This window comes from Lithobates pipiens, unplaced genomic scaffold (assembly GCF_037356315.1).
Source record: "Lithobates pipiens isolate NorthernLeopardFrog02 unplaced genomic scaffold, aLitPip1_a1.2 Scaffold_23, whole genome shotgun sequence".
Taxonomy (NCBI): Eukaryota; Metazoa; Chordata; class Amphibia; order Anura; family Ranidae; genus Lithobates; species Lithobates pipiens.
The window spans coordinates 104,443,343-104,465,741 of record NW_027507785.1 but is presented as its reverse complement, the minus strand read 5'-3'; positions in this window follow the sequence as shown (position 1 = coordinate 104,465,741).

Below are 22,399 nucleotides of genomic sequence, written 5' to 3'. Positions count from 1 at the left end.
TTTTATTTTTTTTTATCCTTTAAAAATACAGAAAATGAAAGTGGTTTTAAAGGATATTTTTTGTCTTATTTAAAATAAAAAAAGATGCTATACTTTCCTGCTCTGTGCAATAGTATTACACACCAACGCCCCCCTTCCTTCTTCTGAGTGCCCCCTCAGCAAGCCAGCAGTTGCAGGGGTACCTGTGTATGCATGCTCATGAGCCAGGCAGTGTGTGTCCATAGATGCACACAGGTCATGCTCCGCCATGTCTCCTGCTCCCTCCTCATTGGTCCTGATCAACAGCAGCGGGAGCCAGTTCCTGTGAGGCCAGGAAGAGAAAGCAGCGATGCTACATGCTAGGACAGCACTGAATTGAGAGAGGAGACAGGTAAGTATTGGGGGTGGGGAATTAAAGTGGTTAGTGGGGTTTTATTACCCTAATACAATGAATGCATTAAAGCGGAGTTCCACCCACATTTTTAAATTTATGCCTGCCCGTTCATTATTGTTTTATAATTCTGCATTAGGTTTTTTTTTTTTACCTTACTTGTAAAGGGTAATTACTCCTCTTCCAGTGTATCTCACTGTGGTGAGATACGTAATTTCCAGCTGCCGCATTGGCTCCTGGGATATGAGTTTCATGAATACCAGGAGTCAATGGGTATCCTCCGCTGGTAGCATTGGATTATTTTCAAACAGGAAATGATGCAATGTAAGGCGGAGATAAGCACTGTATCCTGGAAGGACATACCAGTAGGCTTCACATGCCCACACTGATGGGAGCATGCTCGGAGGGGACAGCAAGGTTAGTTTAAAAATAAATAAATATAGAAACCAACATTACCTATTTATGCAGTTTGGTATTAATATAGATACAAACATCATTGGGGAGTTTAACCACTTCAACCCCGGAGGATTTGGCTGCTCGATGACCAAAGCACTTTTTACAATTTGGCACTGCGCTGCTTTAACTGGTAATTGCGCGGTCATGTAATGCTGTACCCAAACTAAAATTGCGTCCTTTTTTCCCACAAATAGAGCTTTCTTTTGATGGTATTTGATTGCCTGTGTGATTTTTATTTTTTGCGATATAAATGGAAAAAGACCAAAAATTTTGGAAAAAATTATATTTTCTAATTTTGTTATAAAAAAAAATCCAATAAACTCAATTCTAGTCATAATTTAGGCCAAAATGTATTCAGCCACATGTCTTTGGTATAAAAAATGTCAATAAGCGTATATTTATGGGTTTGTGCAAAAGTTATAGCAGGAAATTTCTGAGAGGCATGTTGAGCCCATTCAATGTTTTATTTTTAGTCAATTGATTGAAAAAAAAAATTACACAAAGTTGTCACTAAATGATATATTGATCAAACATGCCATGGGCATATGTGAAATTACACCCCTAAATACATTCTGCTGCTTCTCCTCAGTACGGGAATACCACATGTGTGAGACTCTTTAGCAGTCTAACCGGTTTACAGGACCCCAAAAACCAATCGCAGACTTCAGGCTTTCTAAGGCTGTAAATTTTTGATTTCACTCTTTGCTGCCTATCATAGTTTCTGAAGCCATGAAATGCTCAGATAGTACACCCCCCCCCCCCCCCAAATTACCCTATTTTGGAAAGAAGACAACCCAAGCTATTTGCTGAGAGGCATGTTGAGTGCATGAAATATTCTATATTTTGCCACAAGTTTCGAGAACATAACAATTTATTATTTTTTTTTACACAAAGTTGTCACTAAATGATATATTGTTCAAACATGGCATAGTTATATGTGGAATTACACCCCAAAATACATTTTGCTGTTTCTCCTGAGTATGGGGATACCACATGTGTGAGATTTTTTAGCAGTCTAACCACCTACAGGACCCCAAAAACCAATCGCAGACTTCAGATCTTGCTTTTTGTCAAAAAGTTTTGAAAAGTTTTGAAAATCGAAAAAAGACATACATTTTTATTTTCTTCTTCATTTTCAAAAATAATTGAGAGCAGCAAAATACTCACCATGCCTCTTAGCAAATACCTTGGGGTGACTACTTTCCAAAATGGGGTAATTTGGGGGGGGGGGGGGTTTGTGCTATCTTGACATTTCTGGGCCTCCAAAACTATGATAGGTAGTGAGGAAGTGAAGTCACAATTTGCACGGTGCCACATGCGCCAATTCCGTCATCAAACAAGTGAATAAAAAGTGGCACGCTTGTGTAATAATTGTCCACATACAAGTGGTACTCCTTTCCGAATAAGGGTAACACCAAATCCCACACAATCTTACCAGCGCTCCTTATGTAGTAAGGGCAGTTCTCCGGCTCTACCTAACTATCTCTTCCCTCATAAACCATAAAACGATATGTATAGCCTGTGGCTCTTATACATCTTGACCCCATATCTGGCACACTTGCTGGGAAGATACTGTTTGAATGACAAGCGGCCAGAAAACTTAATCAGGGACTCATCAATGCAGACAATTGATCAGGAGTAAACAAGGCTGCAAACTGTTGGTTGAAGTGGTTTACGAGGGGCCAAATTCTGTAGAACCGATTAAATTCAGGGTCACCCCGAGGATGACAGAGTTCATTATCATTGAAGTGCATGAACCACAAGATCTGCTAGTATTGTGTCCTGATCATGGAGGCAGAGAACACGGGCATATGGTTAATTGGGTCAGTGGACCAATATGACCGCAACTCACTAATTTTAGTTATGCCCGTGAGGAGGGATAGGCCCAGGAAGGTTTTAAATTCAGAAACCGTAATTGGTTTCCATTCTTTGGCAAGGTTCAGTTGGGGATTAGCGGTGATGAATTGACCAGCTTATAAATTGCTTTGGTCCACAATAGATCTATAGAGATCTTCCGACGTAAATTCAACTGTTTCCACCTGAATTCTGGGTTGGCCACTAAATGGCCAAAGTACGGGTGCTGCAGAAGTGATGGGCTCTCAATTAGGATTGACCAATGCAGCAGGAAGGGCACTATGGGCTAGACAGGCCTGTCTTTGGCTTCTTGGTGGCTGCGGGACTCTACTTGTGCTTGCCACCTTGAACTGCACTTATGGGACTTGCCAAATCACCACGTGATACTCCAGTGCTGGATGTTCGACCAGGATGTACTAGGCTGCTGGTGCTTGTCAGTTTACCAGAAGGATGAGCGGCACAGGTTCTGGCTCTCTGCTCCATACGAGAGCCCTGCAGTTCTCGCACCTCAATGACAGTAGAAGAACGGGGTCTGGTACACCTGACCTTGGCAGGGACCACAACTCCATTGTCAGAGCTATCTGTCAGGGTGCCGCTGCTGTCAACTGGTTCGTATTCTGAGCCTGAATCTGACAGATGAGTGACTTCCTTTTCAATATCTGTCATGCTCAGAAACGTGTATTCCTCTTCACTAGTGTACCTTCGATTTCACATTTTGGTCTCTAAATTTACTGGTACACTAGTGAGACTCAGAGGAAAAAAGCTCCTGACTGTCAGCGACTGATTCAAATGCTACCAAAAAAACTGTTATGCCGCGTACACACGACCGGATTTTCCGTCAGACTAGGTCCGACAGTCTTCCCGACGGACTTTCCAAATGAACGGACTTAGTCACACATGAACGGACTAAATCAGTTCGAAAGTCCGTTCATTTTAAATGAGATGACGTAACCGTGACTAAACAAGGAAGTTCAATAGCCAGTAGCCAATAGCTTCCCTTCCGTTGTATTTGGTCCATTGGACCAGCACACAGACAGACAGTTTTCCCGATTTTAGTCCGTCGGATAGATTTGAAACATGTTCTATTTCTAGGTCCGTCGGATTTATTTTTCGAAAAACGATGTGTACGCAGAATTAGAGTTCGCAGGGATCAGACCTGACTCTGCGAACACTGGAGTTGTGTGTTGTGTGTTTTTGTAAGTGACATTGATTGATTGATACTGCAGTTGGGTGGGCTGGGATGGGCTGGGCTGAGCTGGGGAGGCTAAATGCAGGTTCCAGCAGGTATCTGGGCTGATCCCACTAATGCTGCATTTTTGGGCACCCTAAACTGCTGTGGACGCTAATATAGTTCTGATCAGATCAGATATTGATCTGTTCAGACACTATACTACTAAGGGAGGTGTATGGTGTGTGCGTGGGTATTAGAGCTACTGGCACTAATCTGACGCTGCCTGGGGCGACGCAGACCCTATCTGACACTAGAACCTAACTGATTTCACTCGCTGGGTGATCAGGGGTTTAAACCTTCATTTAGTTAAAATATGGCAGGTGCCCTGATGCTATAAAAAATAAACTAGCTAACCAGCGTCACCCGTGGCACTTATACAATGATCACTGGTGACAGGGGGAGATAAAGGGGTTAAACCTTTATTGGGGGGTCCCTAGGCCTATCTGGGCCTAATACTAATTACCCTAATGCTGATTTTTGTCACTAATGACACCAATATAGCGATCAAAAAAAAAATCCTGAATGCTGCACTGGGTGACACAGTCACAGGGGGTGAAGAGGTTAACTGGTGGGGTGATCGGGGGGTGATCGAGGGGTGGCAAGTGTACCTACGTGGACTTGTGTCAGTGTAGTGATGGTGCACTTACTGTGAGACATCTCCTCTCCTCGGTCTGGAACGGAAAAGACTGACACGAGGAGAGATGACATCACTTCCCCTGCTGTGTTTACACTTACACATGCAGGGGAAGGATCTCATTCGCCAGGAGCAATCACCAGGTCCAGGCCATATTTCATTGGCCTGGGCCTGGGGATTGATCGGTTCTGGATCAAATCTGTTCATCGCAGCTGCCAAGAGGGGGGCGCGTGCACCCAAGTTAACATAACAGCGATTCGCCTGCCTGTGCCATTTTGCCACAGTAAAACTGCCGCGGCTGGTCGGGAAGCGGTTAAAAAAAAATCCAGCGTGGACTCCACTTAAAGGTAAAAAATGCTTAGGCTTTAGAACCACTTAAAATTACTCTTTACCATCACAGGTGCTTCATTGTTCATGATTACATATGAGTGTCCAGGCACATTGCAAGTGCAACTTTTTTTTTTGGGGGGGGGGGGGGGGGGTCGGTTGCAAGTCCTTCTGCGTGAACTAAACATTTTTTGTTTTCATGGGAAAATGATTAGATAAAATTATGAACCCAGTTAAAGTAATTCATGAAGCATAATATATTGACCTTTTTGTAAGGTACTTTGTGAAAATTAGATAATTTATAACTCTGCTGTTAAATTTAGATAATTCCATCTGTGCAATATCTAATATTTATGTTCACCACCTACACAAAGGTCGACTTTCTCTTAGGCATGTAGCATAGCTTAATATCTCTGCTTATTTGTACACAAATGTGCCTCTTTTGCTCAAGGACCAGTAATGACCTTGATGAGTGTTTTCCCGTCTAGACAGAGTATGACTTAAGAAGTCTCAAATACATTCACTTTGTATTATATTCTCATTCCAAAAGAACAGATTAATTTCAACCATAACAATTACATTTTTTCCTAGTCATTCAGCCATTCAGAAAAAAGGTCATGTCAAGAAGTATGTTTTACAACTCATTTATTGAATGATAATGCATACAATTGTATGCAATGATCGAATTATATTATCGACACAAAGGGGTCTATATATCAATGTTTTCATCCAAGATTCACACAATTTTCACCCAAGATTAACAATTTTTTCCAACTAACCCCATACGAAAGATGCGTGAATCTTGGGTGAACAAATAAAAAATGAATCATCTACTGACAATGATCAACAGTTATCCACCAGTGGTAAAGTGGCTAAAATGATCAATGAGACCACATCTATTATTATTACAGACCCCTGACAGACAGAATGGTGCATATTGCTGCATACGAATTTCAATGGGTAGTGAAAGAATACCTACAACATATAGGATCCCATTCCACTGTTGTAGTCTGCCTGCATTATGGGAGGAATCAAACAGATAAAGTAAAAATAAATTCAATGTATTCAATTGTTCAATAGTACATTTTTGATTTATGTTTTTTTTGTTGGTCGGGATATAGCAAAATGCAACTGGCAGCTTTTTCTCTCCAGTTTTCCAAATACATTTGTTTCATGATTTTCAATAGTCCAGCTTGTAAAACCAGGTTCTCATGCAGATGCCACAAAACTAGCCAGCTATAAAACCAGGCTTTCTCAACCTTTTTTTTTTTTTAAAACCATTGAGGAATCCTTGAAATATTGTTCATGTCTTAAGGAACCTTTCTTATAATATTATATCTGTAGCTCACAGTACATTAGCATCAGTAAATTGTAGCTATGATAATAATAATAAGAAGAAGAATGTGGCGTACCAATTGAATTGTGAAAATCTGTTGAAACTCATAGCTAATATTTTTTTACTCTCCTTTGTTCTCAATTACAAAATTATTTTTAATAATATTCACAAAACATGAAAAAAATGCAGATACTGTTCTTTTACATTGGCGTTAAGTGTATAAATGCTTCCTTACATATGTGGGGAGTGTTGTGACCATTTCAGATTGATGGCCAGTGGAGAGATACCCCTTCACATTGACAGCCAGCGTGAAAATGGCCCCATTCATTTTTGATTTGTTGGCCAGTGTTAGGAATTCTCTGTTACATTAGTGATCAGTGGGAATAAAGTCCCTTATATTGTTGATTTAGTTTAATGCACCCCTACATTGTTTATTGCACCCCTACATGGTCAGTGGGAAAAATTTAAGTCAGTAGAAAGAATGCCCTCCTTACAGGCAGCTAAAAAAGACCATTGGTGTCAGTAGATACTTACTTGAGAGCAAAGGTCCATTGATCCCACACCACAGGCTCAGCTTAGTGATACTGGTGCTGGAATTATGTAGGTATCACGTGACAGGAAATAAATATGCCACATAACTCAAGGAACCCATAACAACCTTTGGAGGGACCCTAGGATTCCATGGAAAAGGTTTATAGAGCCTTGTAATTAAAATAAAAGGAAATGTGTAGTAGTCATAACCTGCAGGTTCTGATCTCACACATTTCTGGTGGCCCATCACTATGACAGGTAGCCTCATTAATAGAAATATACATGTGGCAGAAAGGGGCAGACAAGCATCGGAACAATCAGGAAGTGCCAAAGCTTTGCCTATCGGGTTGGCCTGGCATTGAGCTGTGACGGAAGGGGTTAGGAGGTTGCTACAAGCATGAACAACTTTAATTGTTTTCACTTCATTTACCAAAAAGTAAAATCTTACATGTCTCCACATTCTGAGTTTATATCCACGGACTCACCAATAATAATAATTTCTAGGTACCAACCAAAAATGACCTTTGTTTCTGTACTTCCCGCCTGCAGCAGTTTTTATTCTCTTTACAGTATTTTAATGATTTATTCTCATTAATGAAAACATTTTAATTTTCCTTACCGCTAACAGTTCAGACTTATTGGGACTTCGAAAGTGGTATTCTTTTTGTCTGCCTTTTTATGTTTTCAGGATAGAATATAATGTGAATAGCATACACTTTATTTTAAGAGATGTAAAGAATCAGAACATTTCAGTTTTCACTCCCCTGATCCATTAACCCTGGGCTTGTTAAAGACTTTCCCAGAGATAGTGAGGAAAGGCAGAGGTGACATGGGTCAAATCTATGTGTTATATACCATTGAAAGCTGTATTATTTTTCAGTAACCTTAGATAAGATCAGAAACATTTCACAATGGTTCTTAGGGAAGAGTTGTTCCCAGAATAGGTTTCCTATAAAAACTGGATCTGATTCATCTGTGATGAGATTTTAAAGATCAATTTATTCATTTTTTACACAAGAGAGGAGAATTTTAGAAGTGCAGAGAAATATAATTAAAACTGTTTGTTTTGCACTTATTTGAGATTAAATATTCAATTTTTTTTATAAAACCATCACCAAAAGTAGGTACGGTAAATGCAAATTAAATGGCCTTAACAACCTGACACAATGTTAAAATTGTACTCATTACCACTGACCATTTCTATTACACCTTTTAGAACAAATAATATATATTCTGCATGCAGTATCAAACCGCTTCTGTGTACAATTTATAGATTTTTGGCTATGAGTACCAACAGGATCAGTCATGTGTGCTGGGTCATTGGGTGTTTTTTTTTTTGACAAGTCAACATGTAGTGGGCATATGGGATTTTTATTTTCCTTAAAAAGGACTTGTCAAACATTGTAAGAGGTGCCTCCCTAAAATCCATACCAGACTCAGAAGGTCATTTTGGGAAACTCTACCCATTTTTTTTTTCCATTCTTGCTGCAGATCTTGCAACGAAAAAACTAAATTGGAAAGATTGGGTAAATTGCCAGCAATTCAAATTGTATCATCTTTTTTCTTTTCAAACAGCAAAAAGGCTATTTGAAAATAAAAAAAATCATACAGTTTCAATTGCTGGCAAATGATATTCATTGCCAGCTTCTTTTAAAAACAAAAAGGAAAAAAAAGCACACAGAACCTTCCAGTGTTCCTCCAAAATACATACCAGGCCAAAAAAGGGGTCTTTGTGTTGTTTATTTAAAAAAATGTTGTCAATTTGTCAATGATATGTCATTTGCTGGAAATTTTAAACATGTCTTACTTTGTAGATACCAGTGCTGCTGCAGCACTTTCTGTACACAGAGATGCACCCCTTCAGAGGCCGGATTAGGGCACCCTACCCCAGGTGTGTTATTTAACCACTTGCCGCCCGCCCTATAGCAAATGGACGGCGGCAAAGTGGTTTCATAATCCTGACCGGACGTCATATGACGTGATCAGGATTATGAGCCGCTGCGCGCCCCTGGGGGCGCGCATCGCGGCGATCGTTGTTGCGGGGTGTCAGTCTGACACCCGGCAACTACGATCTCGGTAAAGAGTCTCCGTCGGAGACTCTTTACCACGTGATCAGCCGTGTCCAATCACGGCTGATCACAGTGTAAATAGGAAAAGCCGCTGATCTGCTTTTTCCACTCTGTCAGACGCGAGTAGAGGAGAGCCGATCGGCTGCTCCTCTGACAGGGGGGGTCTGTGCTGATCGATTATCAGCACAGCCCCCCCGAGGATGCCCACACTGGACCACCAGGGATGCCACCAGACCACCAGGGATGCCAAGGACAAGGTATGCCACCCTAGACCACCAGGGATTCTAGTCAGTGCCACAATGGATGCCAATCAGTGCCCATAATGGATGCCAATCAGTGCCCACAATGGGCATCACTGATTGGCATGCATTATTGATTGGCACTGATTGGCATCCATTAGTGCAATATATTATAATACAATGCCGCCTATCAGTTCCCATCCGTGCCGCCTATCAGTGCCTACCCATGCCCACCTGTGCCGCCTACCCATGCCCACCTGTGCCACCTACCCATGCCCACCTGTGCCGCCTAACCCATGCCCACCTGTGCCACTTATCCATGCCCATCCATGCCAATTTGTGCCACCTATCAGTGCCCATCCGTGTCGCCCATCAGTGCCACCCATCAGTGCCCCCTATCAGTGCCACATATCGGTGTCCATCAATGCCACCTCATCAGTGCCACTTCATTGGTGCCACCTCATCGGTGCCCATCAGTGCCACCTTATCATTGCCCATCAGTGTAACCCCATCAGTGCCCATCAGTGAAGGAGAAAACATACTTATTTGCAAAGTTTTGAAACTGAAACAAAAAAAAACATTTTTTTTTCAAAATTTTCGGTATTTTTTTCTTTGTTTAGCAAAAAATAAAAACCGCAGAGGTGATCAAATACCACCAAAAGAAAGCTCTATTTGTGGGAAAAAAATGATACAAATTTCATTTGGGTACAGTGTAGCATGACCGCGCAATTGTCATTCAAAGTGCAACAGCGCTGAAAGCTCAAAATTGGTCTGGGCAGGAAGGTGTTTAAGTGCCCGGTATTGAAGTGGTTAAAGTAATTTGACATTTTTAACATCTCACTTTAAGCATATAAAAAAGTTACTAATCTTGGGGGTGAATAGAATATAAAAAAAAAATTAGCATTGGTATATGTTCCCTGGGACAGTGACCCCATGCTATATTTTTTTTACCCCCCTTGTCAAGTAAACCAGATAATATACATTTTTAACCACTTGCTTGCTGGGCACTTAAACCCCCCTCAGTCCCAGACAAATTTTCAGCTTTCAGCGCTGATGCACTTTGAATGACAATTGCACGGGCATACAACACTGTACCCAAATGACATTTTTGTCATTTTTTTCCCACAAATAGAGCTTTCTTTTGGTGGTATTTATTCACAGCTGGGAGTTTTATTTTTTGCTAAACAAACAAAAAAAGATGCAAAAAAAAAAAAAAAATCATGTTTAATAGTTTGTTATAAAATTTTGCAAACAGGTCATTTTTCTCCTTCATTGAAGTGTGCTGATGAGGCGGCACTGATAGGCTGCACTGGTGGGCACTGATGGGCTGCATTGGTGGGCACTGATAGGCTGCACTGGTGGGCACTGATAGGCATAGTTAAGGCGGCACTAATAGGCACAGATAAGGCGGCACTAATAGGCACAGATAAGGCGGCACCGATGGGCACAGATAAGGCGGCACTGATGGGCAAAGATGGGCACGGATGGGTGGCATGGATGGGTGGCACAGATGGGTGGCACGGATGGGTGGCACGGATGGGCACTGATAGGTACCACTGATAGCTGGGACTGATGGGCACTGATAGGTGGCACTGATAGGTGGCTCTGATAGGTGGCACTGCTGGGCACTGATGGGCGGCACTGCTGGGCACTGATGGGCACTGGTAGATGACACTGATGGGCACGGATATGTGGCACTGGGGTGCAGCACCTTTGTTGAGGCAGATTGTGGGCACTGCTGGGTGGCACTGTGGGCACTGCTGGGTGGCACTGCTGGGTGGCACTGTGGGCACTGCTGGGTGGCACTTTGGGCACTGCTGGGTGGCACTGACGGGGGGCACTAATTTTTTATTATGAATAGTTATGAGGGGGCAGGTGGGCACTGGCAGGGGGCAGGTGGGCACTGGCAGGGCTGGCCGTGATCGGGACTGATGTCCCGATCACGGCCGCCGGTGATCGGCTTTTTTTTTTCTCCTCGCGCTGTCAGCGCGAGGAGGAATAATAGCCGATTACCGGCTCCGTTATATATCATGATCAGCTGTCATTGGCTGACAGCTGATCACGTGATAAGGGGTCGGGATCGACCTCTTGCACGGATCGGTGATCAGGCGAGTCTCGTAGACTCGCGGATCACAGAGCGCGCCGCGCGCGCCCCTCAGGGGACGCGCAGGCCGCTCGTGCACGGGACTACGTCAATAGATGTAGTCCCGGAAAAGGAGATCCGCGCTATAGCCATCATTCGGCTATAGCGCGGGTCTCAAGTGGTTAATTGGACGTAAATGGCTCTAATTGGTTTCAGTAGGGTCCCAGTTCAGCATCCAAACTTCTTTGAAGTTTTCCGCATCCTGTCTGAACCAATCCCAGGACAGTTCATCTCATCCCTGGTGTCTAAGCATTCCTGTGTATACAGACTCATAGCTGTTGATCTGCAGCGTGAGATTTATGCATACGGTACTGTGCCATCATACTTGGGATCGTAAACAGCTGCACGAAAACAAAGAGGTTGCAGTTTTGCTTGAAGTTAATGGAAAACTGACAGATTATAAACAAAGTTCCACATGTATATATGCTGAATGGTGTTGCACTCCACTAATAGTACAAATAAATAAAATAAATAAATATGGGTATACCTATCAATATACAATGTGCAAATAATTATCTAATAACTGTTAACTTTTTCAATAGTAGGTAGATGCTCCTTCAGAAACTTATTTTGAATCTAAACGCATGCAAACTATCATAAAATCCCTCTTCCACAAAAGTACATCCAGTGACAATAAACAATAAAGTGCATTCAGTGCCAAAGGATTTTATATATAATCAAAACAATTAATTATATACATTAAATATAAAATATCATTCAATCCATAGTGCATATAGTGTAAAACACAAAATTGAGCAGTATAAAAAAATCAAAAAAATAGCTAAACAATGAATAATTCAATGTCCAGTAAAGTGCAACAAAGTAATAGTGAAAGTGTCTATTTCTGTAAAGGAGAAAAAAGTTCTCAGTCCATATCAAGGCATGCACTTTATATATCCACTCTGTGTCATAAACATAAACATATGATGACTCCGTGAATGAACAATAATTCCACCGGTGATCACGTGAATAGGTGTCCACACACTAGGTGCAATGGCTACCTTACCTTACTACTGTAAGGTAAACAGCAGATATTCCTTTCAACAAGCAGATGGTATAAGCAATATGGGTGGTCCCCTCTAGGTCCTCAGCCCCAAACATTTAAAATGAGGCATACAGGCAAACTATAAACAAGGCAGCAGCATCAAACGAACGGACAACACGTTCGTACTACGGACGTCACTTCCGGTATCCTCCTAGGATTGGACTGAAAAAGTTAAGCTGTTAGATAATTATTTGCACATTGTATATTGATAGGTATACCCGTTTTTTTTATTTTTTTACTATTAGTGGAGCGCAACACCATTCAACATATATACAGTTTATCTATTTAGGGGAGGGTTTGAACCCCTGTCGGTGTTTTGCTGCAGCTACATTCTCTCTTTTTTATCTTGCTGTACTTTTCTTTATTTGAAACATTGTGGCGCGAGGATAATCTATAATTACTAAAGTTCCACATGCACTCAATTTGTTTGAAGTGCTCTTCCAGGTGCTTCTTTCCTTTGAACCATTCGGGGGAAGAAAACATCCTTTATACGTAGATATTTGGGGTTTTGTTCTGTGGTCCCTGCTAGCACCTCCACCGTTACCTTCCTTTTAAACACTGAAATCCACTTGATTATATATGGATGGCTTTTATTATGTAAGTCTATTGTTTATCCACCATTAACTCTTACAAAAGTTGGAAATATTCTACAAAACACTTTGAGTTGGTTGCTCATCTTTCTCCAATAAGGTTGTGAATATACTATAAATGTACTTATAAAAGTACAAAATAAAGTACTTTCAGAAGATGGTATTCTCATTATACAGAATACTAGATGGACAACATGGAGAATATGAGCATTGTGCTGTACTTCTTAAGATGTTTTATTATGTGTGAGTCTTGTTATATCATGCCAATCATGTACATTTTTTTCAAATGTTAAAATACATTTATTTTTTTATACTGTGTGTACTTTAGATATGTGGCAGCCATAAGACTTGTGCTCCTAAACAAACGAGTAAAAGAATGGAATGCATGGGAACTGGGAACGCAGACACAATGGCATGCATGTGGACATACAGCTACATCCACCACAGATACAGGTGACTGGTGGCATATTTAAACCTGGGCTCTGTATGGGATCATTGCTGGATGGTCATTGCCTTCATGTGGCCAACCTTTGCCTGTCTCTGGCATTGATCCTGCTGGTGATTTGGTACCTTCCTGATCAGCTGTTAGCAAACTTCACTTGTGACCTGGCTCTTCTCTCTACTGGTCTAGGTGAAGTTGGGGTGTCCCCATTGCTGTGCTTCTGATTACTTGGCACCAGCGCTCTCAAGTTCAAGTCTGCATTTTCAGCTTCCAGGCACCCGCACCCTTTCATTGCCCCAGTAGTCCCTCTCTCAACTTTTAGGTGTGCTTAGACAGGAATTGTGCAAGAGGCCACCCTGATTACCTCAAGCTCCTCATACAGTTATGAGACACTTTAATTCTATTCAGCAAAGTAAAAAACATTCTGCAGGCAGTTTCCCTTCTAGATACATATCTGAGCTCGATCTCGATCTAGCGATGTGCCTTAGAGCTGGGGCCCTCTTGCTCCTCATTGGCTCAGATACAGCAGCGGGAGCCATTGGCTCTCGCTGCTGTCAATCAGAGCCAGTAATGAGGAGTCTTAAGGACACACAGAGCAGGGCTGTTGAGCGAGCACGCACAAGTACCACCATAGAAAGTGGATTGCTATGGGGGTACTCGGTAGGAGGGTGGAGCACAAAACACTGGTGGGGGACCCCAGAAGAGGAGTATTGAGGTTGCTGTGAGCAAAACCATTGCACAGAACAAGTAAGTATAACATGTTTGCTATTTTATTTAAAAAAAAAAAAAAAACTTTACAATCACTTTATGCGCTAATGCAACACCAACGCCATAAGAACTGCATATGCACTTTTAACACTAATGCTCTGTTCAAGGATACCCTGAGCAATAGCTACCAATGTGTGATTTGAGTAAAGTTAGGCACATGAGCTGGCTTGAGTGTCTTTATTTAAAGCAGTACTCTAAGATCGGCAAATATCCCCCATTAGTACAGACACACACACACAACACTAAACAATTGATACATTTGTGAAATTCCTTACCGATCAAGAGAAACGTTGAATTGAATTTTCAGGAAGTCAGCTCTGTGGTTCAAAAAATGCAGCATGTATTCTGCCAAGGAGGAAGTATTAGATTAGTTAATGCATCATATCCTCTCCCCTCTCTTTACACTGTAATAAAACTACATCTTCCTTCATGCTTTGCAAATTGCAATGAATATGGGAGGGACACTAGGCCTGTACATGTAGATGTGAACAAGCAACCTTCAACATAAATCACACCCCTCATTCTGCAACCACACTGCTGAGCACAACACAGACAGTGAGGGGTCCTTCTTATAACTGTAAAGCATGCATGTGCTCTCCCCTTCAGCCACAACAGCAGAAAAACATATTGCCCTTACATCAGGGATGTCCAAACTTTTTTCAAAGAGGGCCAGATTTGATGAACTGAACATGCGCGAGGGCCGACCATTTTGCCTGACATTCTTTGAACCATTAAAATTCAGTCTAAGGCCGCGTACACACGCGCGGACTGTTCGCCCAACTTTGTCCGTCCAACAGTTTCGGCAAACAGTCCGCTCAAACTTAGCATGGACGGACATGGCCACACACGACGGACGAACAGTTTGCTGAAACCGTGCGCGATGACGTGAACGGCACGTACGACGGGACGAAAAATACGACGTCCTATACACTGCATTATAGCTTTCGGCGTGAAAATCCTTTCTGAGCATGCGCGCAACTTTGTTTGACGAACAAGCCTACACACGGGCGGACTGTTCGCTCAAACAAGGTTTCAGCGGACAGTTTTTCGGAAATTCCGAAAAACCTTGTCCGTCCAACTGTCCGCTGAAACTGTCCGCTGAAAGCCCACACACGAGCGGACTGTCCGCCCAAACACTGTTCAGCGGACAAAGTTGGGCGAACAGTCCGCCCGTGTGTACGCGGCCTAAGTGTGTCCATCCGAGCACTAATACACTTCCCCACAAGAATTCTCTTGCCTTTGTGGCTGTGTGCGGTGAATAGATGAGCTCAAGTGTATTATTTGGATACAACACCATATTTATTGACGTATAACACGCACCTTCACTTTAAGAAAACTTCAGGAAAAAAAAACTTAAAATTTTAAATAAAGAACTGTGAAGCAAAACAAGGATCAGTGTCTATCTGCAGACCCACAATTGCTAGGAATGCAGCGCTCACCATTGCTAGGAATGCAGCGGCCACCATTGCCAGGGATGCACCCACCATTGCCAGGGAATTCACCCACCATTGCCAGGGAAATCACCCACCATTGCCGGGAATTCACTCACCATTGCCGGGAATTCACTCACCATTGCCAGGAATGCACACACCATTGCCAGGAATGCACCCACCATTGCCAGGAATGCACCCACCATTGCCAGGAATGCACCCACCATTGCCAGGGATTCACCCACCATTGCCAGGGATTCACTCACCATTGCCGGGAATGCAGCCACCATTGCCAGAGAATTCACTCACCATTGCCGGGAATGCAGCCACCATTGTCAGGAATGCAGCCACCATTGCCAGAGAATTCACTCACCATTGCCGGGAATGCAGCCACCATTGCCGGGAATGCAGCCACCATTGCCGGGAATGCAGCCACCATTGCCGGGAATGCAGCCACCATTGCCAGGGATTCACCCGCCATTGCCAGGGATTCACTCACCATTGCCGGGAATGCAGCCACCATTGCCGGGAATGCAGTCACCATTGCCGTGAATGCACCCACCATTGCCGTGAATGCACCCACCATTGCCAGGAATGCAGCCACCATTGCCAGGAATGCAGCCACCATTGCCAGGGATTCACCCGCCATTGCCAGGGATTCACTCCCCATTGCCGGGAATGCAGCCACCATTGCCGGGAATGCAGCCACCATTGCCAGGAATGCAGCCACCATTGCCAGGAATGCAGCCACCATTGCCGGGAATGCAGCCACCATTGCCGGGAATGCAGCCACCATTGCCGGGAATGCAGCCACCATTGCCAGCAATTCACTCACCATTGCCGGGAATGCAGCCACCATTGCCAGGAATGCAGGCACCATTGCCAGGAATGCACCCACCATTGATAGGAATGCACCCACCATTGCCAGGAATGCACCCACCACTGCCCGTGATTCACCCGCCAATGCCAGGAATTCACTCACCATTGCCGGGAATGCTGCCACCATTGCCGGGAATGCTGCCACCATTGCCAGGAATGTATCCACCAATGCCAGAAATGCAGCCACCATTGCTAGGAATGCAGCCACCATTGCCAGGAATTTCACCCACCATTGCCAGGAATTTCACCCACCATTGCCAGGAATTTCACCCACCATTGCCAGGAATGCAGCCACCATTGCTAGTAATTCACTCACCATTGCCAGGAATGCAGCTCCACAATTGCAATTGCCAGGAATGCAGCCACCATTACCATCAGTGCAGCCATGGAGGGCAGGACGAGTGCCAAAGACATCTTACAGGAGAATCTCCTGTTTACACAACGGCCTCTTTAAGAGAAAGTCCCACCTCCTTTGATGGACAGCACAGTCGTCCAATGGCAGAGACGGGACTTCCTATTACAGCTGCCGTGTAAACAGGAAATTCTCCTCCTGTGTGCACGGCACTCGTCCCGCCTCCTCCCTCCGAGGCAGCCGGACTATACATCTTTTGTGGCCCCGGCGCTGGGAGATCGCCGGGGGCCACAAAAGATGTATATGTTTAAACAACCAGGCGGGCCGTTCAAAACCGGGCCGCGGGCCGCAATTGGCCCGCGGGCCGGACTTTGGACATGCCTGCCTTACATGCTTAAAGAGGAAGTAAACCCTGATGAGTTGACTTCCTCTTTCATTCCCTGCAAAGGCAAAGCATAATGGACTACTATGCATCGCATAGTAGCCCATTATGTGTCACTTACCTGACACAGGAGCCAGCGAAGTCGCCGCTGTCCCTTGTAGTCCGCCGCATCCATCTTGTTGGTGGGGTCTCGCAGCTCCGCCGCTGTCATTCGGCGAAGCCGCGATGACGTCACTCCCGCGCATGCGCACGGGAGCCGACACGCACGGCAGCTCCATCGCGGAGAATGCCGCGCTCAGTGCGCCTGCGCGCCGCTGTCTACGGCGCATGCGCCGTAGACAGCGGTGCCCGTTTTCGGGCAAATATCTCCTAAACCATATAGGTTTAGGAGATATTGCTTGGACCTACAGGTAAGCCTTAATCTAGGCTTACCTGTAGGTCAAAGTGGTTTGTAAGGGTTTACAACCACTTTAATGTAATCATTACTGTAGACACATCCCATAATGATATATTATACACACTGTGCTCTGCTGTAATTCAGTATTAGAAATATTCCTCCTCATGCAGCTTTGAGATCTTTCTAATAGCAATCAGTTCTAGTATGGTGGTGTATGACAACATTCCTAGCCACACCACAGAAAGAAAGAGCCGGGCCATGCTGTTTTACATCAACAAAAAAGTGCAGCGCTAACTTACTAATTAATAACACAATAATGGTGGAACCCTCTAATGTATGGCAATCTCAGTAAGCTTCACACTGAAAATAAGAAAAAAAATGACTGCAAATTTTGCAGGGATGGTGGAAACCTCTCGTACAGATATTTGGCAGTGGATGGTGTCAGTAAAGCAGTGGACGGTGTCCACTGCTTATCAGTGCAGCCTCATCAGTGCCCATATGTGTAGCCTTATCAGTGCGGCAGGCGGAGTGTTGGCAGGGAGGAGGGAGCAGAGGAGGAGGACACCACCTCTATGGACAGCACAGGCCGGGGGCTGTGAGACCCTCTCCGCCCACAACAGCGAGCAGGGTGAAAGTACAAGTCCCTGCTTGCTTTCAGAGAACTACAGGTGGGAAGTGCCAAGACCGCATGCTGAGGATACAGGAGAAATAACAGCCAAGGGGGTCTAACAAACAGGAAATCACCAGGAAATTAACGTTTTTTCAGCAAGATCAGCAGGTTATTGCAGAGGAACTACAGAGCTGAGAAGAACATGGATGACATAGTTGGTGAAGATAGGAGATCAGCAACAAGGACATGGAAAAATGTTTTTGCATGGCGTTCTGCTTTAACACACTTTGAAGCTTTGAAGAAACATTGTTTTATATACATGTCCTATATACAATATTTTTTTGCAGTGCCAGTTCATTTGGAATCTTTATGTTAAGAAACTTTATGATCGTTTCAACACCAGCCAGTGCAAAGGTGTATGTCACTACGTAGGCTGATGAATGTGTGAGGTAAATGCCACATCTCCAACAAAAGAGTGAGCAACTTCTTTTTTTCTTTTTTTTTTATAATCCAAATTTTTATTGTTTTTTATAACAAACAAATCAGTTTAAAACAATATATCATTTACAATATCTCATTTATATGTATCGTATCTTCCCCCAAACAAAACAAAAAAAAATTATTCCTCTCCTCCATTCCCGTCTCCTCCCCCTCCGTCCCCCCTCCAGAGTAAAGAGAGAGCTTCTCTTTAACCACTTCAATACCGGGCACTTAAACACCTTCCTGCCCAGACCAATTTTGAGCTTTCAGCGCTGTTGCACTTTGAATGACAATTGCGCGGTCATGCTACACTGTACCCAAATGAAATTTTTATCATTTTTTTCCCACAAATAGAGCTTTCTTTTGGTGGTATTTGATCACCTCTGCGGTTTTTATTTTTTGCTAAACAAATAAAAAAATACAGAAAATTTTGAAAAAAAAATGTTTTTTTTTTGTTTCAGTTTCAAAACTTTGTAAATAAGTACATTTTCTCCTTCACTGATGGGCACTGATGGGGATACACTGATGAGCAATGATAAGGTGGCACTGATGGGCACCGATGAGGTGGCACCAATGAAGTGGCACTGATGAGGTGGCATTGATGGACACTGATATGTGGCACTGATAGGGGGCACTGATAGGCGGCACTGATGGGTGGCACTGATGGGCGACACGGATATGCACTGATAGGTGGCACAAATTGGCACTGATAGCTGGCATGGGTGGGCATGGATGGGCGGCATGGATGGGCATGGATAGGCGGCACAGGTGGGTATGGGTAGTCGGCACAGGTGGGCATGGGTAGGCGGCACAGGTGGGCATGGGTAGGCGGCACAGGTTGGCATGGATGGGCACTGATAGGTGGTATGGATGGGCACTGATAGGCAGCATGGATGGGAACTGATAGGCGGCATTGTATAATAATATACTGTACTAATGGATGCCAATCAGTGCCAAACAATAATGCATGCCAATCAGTGATGCCCATTGTGGGCACTGATTGGCATCCATTATGGGCACTGATTGGCATCCATTGTGGCACTGACTGGAATCCCTGGTGGTCTAGGGTGGCATACCTTATCCTGGGCATCTCTGGTGGTCTGGTGGCATCCCTGGTGGTCCAATGTGGGCATCCTTGGAGGGGCTGTGCTGATAATCGATCAGCACAGGCCCCCCCTGTCAGAGGAGCAGCCGATCGGCTCTCCTCTACTCGCGTCTGACAGACGCGAGTGAGGAAAAGCTGATCACCGGCTCTTCCTATTTACACTGTGATCAGCCGTGATTGGACACGGCTAATCACGTGGTAAAGAGTCTCCGTCGGAGACTCTTTACCGAGATCGTAGTTGCAGGGTGTCAGACTGACACCCCGCAACAACGATCGCCGCGATGCGTGCCCCCGGGGGCGCGCAACGGCTCATAATCCTGATCACTTCATATGACGTCCGATCAGGATTATGAAACCACTTTGCCACTGTCAATTTGTAATAGGGCGGGCGGCAAGTGGTTAACCACTTACAGACCGAACCATTTTGCTGGTCAAAGACCAGACCACTTTTTGCGATTCGCCACTGCGTCGTTTTAACTGACAATTGCGCGGTCGTGCGACGTGGCTCCCAAACAAAATTGATGTCCTTTTTTCCCCACAAATAGAGCTTGCTTTTGGTGGTATTTGATCACCCCTGCGGTTTTAATTTTTTGCGCTATAAACAAAAATAGAGCGACAATTTTGAAAAAAATGCAAAAATATATAAAAAAACATTTTCCCCTCAGTTTAGGCCGATACGTATTCTTCTACATATTTTTGGTTAAAAAAAAATCGCAATAAGCGATTATTGATTGGTTTGCGCAAAAGTTATAGCGTTTACAAAATAGGGATAGTTTTATTGCATTTTTTTTAACAATTTTTTTTTTTTTACTAGTAATGGCGGCGATCAGCGATTTTTATTGTGACTGCGACATTGTGGCGGACACATCGGACATTTTTGACACATTTTTGGGACCATTGCCATTTATACAATAATCACTGCTATATAAATGCAGTGATTCCTGTGTAAATGACACTGGCAGTGAAGGGGTTAACCAGTGGATGGCAGTGTAGGGGTTAAGTGTTCCTAGGGGTGTGTTACTAACTGTGGGGGGGTTGGGCTTTCATTTAGTGAACACTGATCTCTGCTCCAATCACATGGAGCAGAGATCAGCGTCACTAGTTGCTAGGCAGAATAGAGAAATGCTGTTTACACGGCATTTCCTCCATTCAGCCATCCCGTGAGACGATCGCGGGTATGCCCGCGGCGATCGAGTCCGCGGGACCCACGACCGGACTCACGGGGGTCCCGACCAGCACGCGAGCGCGCCGCCGGCAGCGCACTCGCGATGGCAGGGCGGCATTGAAAATTGGACGTACTTGTACGCCAATATGCCTGCCCGTGCCATTCGACCGTCGTACATCGGCGTGCGCTGGTCGGGAACCGGTTAAACAATCTCTGATGCATAAAGCTCCCATTTTATCAATTTTTCCATATGTTCCTCCTTTCTATTTTGTACCGTATATCTCCATCTTTCAGCCTCCTTTATCCTATCCACTTCTTTCTTCCATTCTGTCAAAGTTGGTCGTATGGTCTGTCTCCATAGTCTAGGTATTAGTAATTTTGCCGCATTTAATAAATGTGGTCTTATATTTTCTTTGTATGCTCTGGCCGATTGTCCCGTAGAATAGAAAGTTTAAGGGTGTTAGTTCAATTCTTCCAGAGGATGCCTTCTCTATCCATGGGGCGATTTCCTGCCAGAAACCCTTAATCAGAGGGCATGACCGACAAATATGGAGAGGGGTGCCCCTCTGCCCACACCCTCTCCAACAGTTAGCGTCTACCGTTGGATTTCTTGGATTTGTGAGCTTATAGATGTCTTATAAGTGGATTCAATAAGGTTTCTGACTTGGTTCGGAGTAAAACTGGTATTTAATTCATTTTCCCACTCTCTAATGTAATATAATTTTATGTTTTTGTTGGTCCCAAGTACTAGTGTGTGCATTTGTGATAGTAAATCGCTGGCCCTGACTATCTTCACATAGCTTGATTCAAATATGGTCAACATGTTCGCCGGCCTTATCAAGGCCTTAATTTTATTATAGAAACATGCCAGTTGATGATACTTCCATTCAGCCATTGGTCTTGATCCTAACTTTTGTACTAGTGCTTCTAATGGCAGTAATGTTCCATATGGGGCAAATTTGCCCCATGATGTATCTCGGTCTTTCCCCCATGGTTCCATTGATCCCTCATCTTCCCCCGGCTTAAACCATGGGAACCCTTCCAACAGGGCCAGGGGGGATACCCACCGAGCGTATTCTCCTGATTGGTTAAGTTTATCCCAAATTTTTTATGTGTTCTGAGTTAATGGTGACGTCCATTTTGAAAGCCCTCTATTTAACTTCGGAATCCAGGGTAAGCCTGTTAGTTTCCTTCCTGCCATTTTTTGTTCTAATGTTATCCAAATTTTATTAGGTTAATCATGGTGCCAATTTAAGATACGAACTAGGGCCATTGCCCTGTAGTATGACCTGAAATCAGGTAGTCCCATACCTCCTTCCGACCTCCCTTTGCATATAATTTGATATGCAAGTCTTGGTCGTTTATTATTCCATACAAAAGAAACAAAGGCCCTCCTTATATTTTTAAAGATACTCTGTGGGAGTTGAATTGGCACTGTATATAACGTATAAATTACTTTGGGAAGTATATTCATTTTTATTGCGTTCACCCTTCCGAATCAAGTCAGAAACTGCCCTCTCCATCTATTCAGTTCCTCTATTACCCCCTTCATTAAAGTATTATA